We start from the raw sequence: 4518 nt of genomic DNA, 5'->3' as shown, positions 1-4518 counted from the left end.
TATATCCCTTCTACCGCGGCTCTGGCCTTCGGGTCTCTGTGACCCATATGTTATTCCGTGGTATTCAGGGCACTCCGGCCTGGCTCGTAGTAGTAACACAGCAATGGTAAGGGAAAGGGGGAAAGAAACAAACCTCATCCTCGTCCTACTAAACACTTTTATTATACACACACACACACACACACACACACACATTTACACTGTTCACATTTGTCTTTTTGTTTTTGTCATCTTTGCTTCGTCTTGTTCTGTTGGACCTTTGTACTCTTTGTACTCGGTTCAGCAGCCGGTCGCGACGCCGGCATGGCCCGTTGTGTGACTCTAAATGAGGAGCTGCATCGTTTTCTCAAACGCGCAGAACAAGAGGCACGCTCAGCACGCTCAGCACGCGCAGTACACGCGGTACACGCAGCGCACGCACGCGAGAGGCGCGGAGGCACGCGCGCACATAGCTCGCGAACACTAATAGCACGTGAGGCACGCGCAGCACGCAATGTCCCCCACGTTGAAGAGATGGAAGACCCAAACACACAAGTGGAAGAGATGGAAGACAAAAACACACAAGTGGAAGAGATGGAAGACAAAAACACACGAGTGGAAGAAGAAGAAGAAGAAGAAGAAGAAGATGATGAAGAAGAAGAAGAAGAAGAAGAGGAAAAAGATATTGATGATGATGACCAGAGCGACTCTGACGAGGAAGACAAATGGTCATCCGGCGGGTGTGCGTCAGAAGACGACAGAGACAAACATGACGCAGCCGACGGAGAAAAAGACTGCCGCGGAGAAAAGGACTGCCGCGACGCCAGTGACCACGACGCGGGAGAAGAGGACTACGATGTCGCTGACAACCGAGACGAACTAGGACAAGAACAAGGTCAAGAACAATGTCAAGGACAGGAACAAGAACAAGGACAAGAATCAGGAGCAGACATAGCCGCAGCAGCCCAAGAGGGTGTACGGCAAAGGGGAGAAGAAGAAGAAGAAGAAGAAGAAGAAGAAGAAGAAGAAGAAGAAGAAGAAGAAGAAGAAGAGGGCCAAGACGACGGGCAGGATGAGCAGGACGAGCAGGAGAGCGAAAGGTTTGTGTCGAAAAACGGCGAAATCGAATGGTCCTCAACGACGTATCATCCCAGTCGCCCTCGACCTCATTTCCGTGGCACAGCACAAGAACGAGAAGGAGAACAAGACCAAGAACAAGACCAAGAACAAGACCAAGAGCAAGACCACAGATGCGCTAACGCTCCAGAGAACCCGGGACCCACAGAGTACGCGCCACACGCGCGTCCGTGACATACTCTCCACGTTCGACCTGTTGGTCACGCGGCGCATACTAGAGATCGTGGTGACCGCCACGAACCTCGAGGGCCTGAGGAAATGCGGCAAGGACTGGAAAACGACGGACGTCACGGAGCTGCGCGGCTACCTCGGGCTGCTGCTCCTCGCCGGCGTGTACAGGTCCCGAAACGAGGCCCTGGAGAGCCTGTGGCACGAGGAGAGCGGCAGGGCCATTTTCCGCGGCACAATGTCGCTCAAGCGATTCCACGCGCTCTCGCGAGTGCTGCGATTCGACGACCGCGAGACGAGAGGCGCCAGACGAGCCTCGGACAAACTGGCGGCCATACGAGAAGTGTGGGACGCCTGGGTGCGGCGGCTGCCTCGCCTCTACAACCCGGGCTCCGACGTGACCGTGGACGAGCAGCTGGTTCCCTTTCGAGGTTTGTGTGTGTGTGTGTGTGTGTGTGTGTGTGTGTGTGTGTGTGTGTGTGTGTGCGTGTGTTTTTGTAACTTTTCCATCGTCACTCTTTCCCTCCCATGCTCATGCTCATTGTTGTCCGTCACGTCCACCAAGGTCGATGCTCCTTCCGCCAGTACATGCCCAGCAAGCCCGCCAGGTACGGACTCAAGTCGTGGGTGGCCTGCGATGCCGGCTCCAGCTACGCGTGGAACATGCAGGTCTACACGGGCAAGTCTGTGAGCGGCGAGCCCGAGAGGAATCAGGGCGCCCGAGTGGTGATGGACCTGACCGAGGGCTTGCGGGGCCCCCGCAATGTCACGTGCGACAACTTTTTCACCTCCTACGAGCTGGCCCGGCGGCTCCTCCACGACAGGCGCCTCACCGTGGTGGGCACGATGCGCAAAAACAAGCCCGAGCTGCCGCGCCTTGCTTTCGACACCAAGGGCCGCGCGGTCTTCTCGTCCAGGTTCGCCTTCACGCCCACCGTCACGCTGGTGTCCTACGTGCCCAAGAGGAACAGGAACGTGGTGCTGCTGAGCACGCTGCACACGGGGACGCGCGGGTCAGCGCCTCCACGGCCGCCAAGCCCGACATCATCCTGCACTACAACAGCACCAGGGGCGGGTGGACAACCTGGACAAGCTCGTCGGCACGCACAGCGTGGAGGAAGAGGCGCTGGCCCCGCCCTGTTCCACAACATCCTCGACGTGTCCGCCTACAACGCCTTTGTGCTCTGGCGAGAGCTCAGGCCCGAGTGGCTGCGCGGCAAGCTCAACAGACGCAGGGCTTTCCTCGAGCAGCTGGGCAGGGCGCTCGTCACTCCGCTCATCGAGAGACGCTCGCGTCTCCCTCGCACGCAGGCGTCCTCCGCGCTTGTCAAAGCCGTGGCGGCGAGGTCATGCGCTGGTGTCAGGCGAGCCCGACAGGACCAGCGAGGAGACGAGGAGGAAGACGAAGAAGACGATGTGGAGGAGGACGAAAACGACATGGAGGAGGAGGAGGACGAAAATGATGAGCAAGACGACGAGGAGGAAGCAGCGCCGAGAGCACCGAGAGTGCCCAGCAAGTTTAAAAGAGGTGTCAGCTCTGTCCAAAAAAAAGGACCGCAAGACACACACCGTGTGCGGTGGCTGCCAGAGATACATCTGCGGGAGCTGCACACAGCCCTACTGCGCGGACTGCGTGAGACAGTAGCCCTCTTGCTCTCGCGGCAGTTTGAGCTTCGTGTTTGCCTTTACGCTGCACACACACACAAAAAAAAAAAAAAAAAAGCGACATCAACTTTCCAATGCAACAAGGGCCCCCGGGACCCGAGGGACACAAGCCGCCACGAGGCCAGTAGCGAGATACAAAAATGTCATTGACTAGGCGAGGGTCCCGGAGACCCCAAGGGCCAAATAGTTGCCACCGCGGTAGTTGACGTGGCAAGGCTGTCAAATCGTAGACTAGGTTCCCGGGGACCCGAAGGACGAGGCGAGCGTGTGACATGGAATAACATGGTAACATAAGCCAGGGTCCCGGGGACCCGAAGGACGAGGCGAGCGCGTGACATGGAATAACATGGTAACATAAGCCTGGGTCCCCGGGACCCAAAGGACAGAGGCCGCGAGGCTAGTAGCAAATGAATAGAATCACAATGAGCGAGGGTCCCCGGGACCCAAAGGACAGAGGCTGCGAGGCTAATACAAAAGTGAATAAACTAAACAAGTTCCCGTGACACGAAGGACAATACAAGGGTTAATGAAAAGTCTGTGTGATGTTAAAACCTGCCTTCAAAGGGGGGTGTTTTTAAATCCACATCCAAACAGACAATGGTCCCACAAGGGCTCACCCAGGGGAGACAAGCAATCTGTAGACATGTGTAATCGCTGATATATCCCTGTTTTTTTTCGCCACTATGTTATTTCAAAGGCACTTGTGTTGTTATACTCATTGATGTATAAGGACAGAATCTGGGCAAAAGTAGTCAAATAGGTGACAAGCATTCTGTAGACATGTGTATTCACTGTCATATCCCTGTTATACTATGTCTTTTCAAAGTACTTGTGTATAATGATCAATGTCAATATGTGAATAAAGGCAAACATGTTTCTGGAAGCAAATGGCAATTTATTGACTGAGTACATCATTCCCCGAACCGGTCACTGGCCATGGAGGCAGTCATCAAACATAAACTATACACACTGTTGAGAATAAATGGCTTGTGGTTGTTATCCATCTTCCTGCTCCTCGTCCTCGTCATCGGCCATGTACTTGAGAGAAAGACAGACAAATGTAATTACCATGAAGCCATACACGGATAAGTTGTCAACACGTAGTTTGAACATTATTACCATGTCGGCGTTCACATCATTCACAGGTGGAACAGGAGGCAATGCAGCATTGGCATGTGCACGGTTGAGGAGTTCTGGGGGTAACAGTGGATGCACTTGCACCACGGGGTTTTCAGGTGCCTCTTCGTCCGAGGACAGCATGTAATCACTCTCCTGCAATATATGCACGGTATATCACGTACAGGAATAAGAACCATGTTTGACATTAGTCTCTATCTATATCAAATACCTACAGTGCGGTCCAGGGTGATGGTAGACGCCTGTTGAGTGGAGTAAAGTCGTGGTTAGCATAAATTGATGACTTTAACCTGACAAAGTGTATTAACTGAGAATACTGGTCTCACCTGGCTATGACCATCGTGGTCCGTTTCTATACCGCTTTCCTCTGACATTTTTACAAGTGTGGCACGAGTAGTGAGTTGAGCCAGTTTTACGTACCGTATAATACTC

The 4518-nt window shown here is 53.8% G+C and overlaps 1 pseudogene; it reads left to right on the top strand.

Moving 5' to 3' along the window:
• Window positions 1–303: 303 nt before the first annotated feature.
• Window positions 304–3243, top strand: LOC114551488 (piggyBac transposable element-derived protein 4-like; annotated as a pseudogene).
• Window positions 3244–4518: the final 1275 nt, after the last annotated feature.

Source organism: Perca flavescens, unplaced genomic scaffold (assembly GCF_004354835.1).
Source record: "Perca flavescens isolate YP-PL-M2 unplaced genomic scaffold, PFLA_1.0 EPR50_1.1_unplaced_scaf_11, whole genome shotgun sequence".
Classification (NCBI taxonomy): domain Eukaryota; kingdom Metazoa; phylum Chordata; class Actinopteri; order Perciformes; family Percidae; genus Perca; species Perca flavescens.
This window is presented reverse-complemented; position numbering and strand designations above follow the sequence as displayed.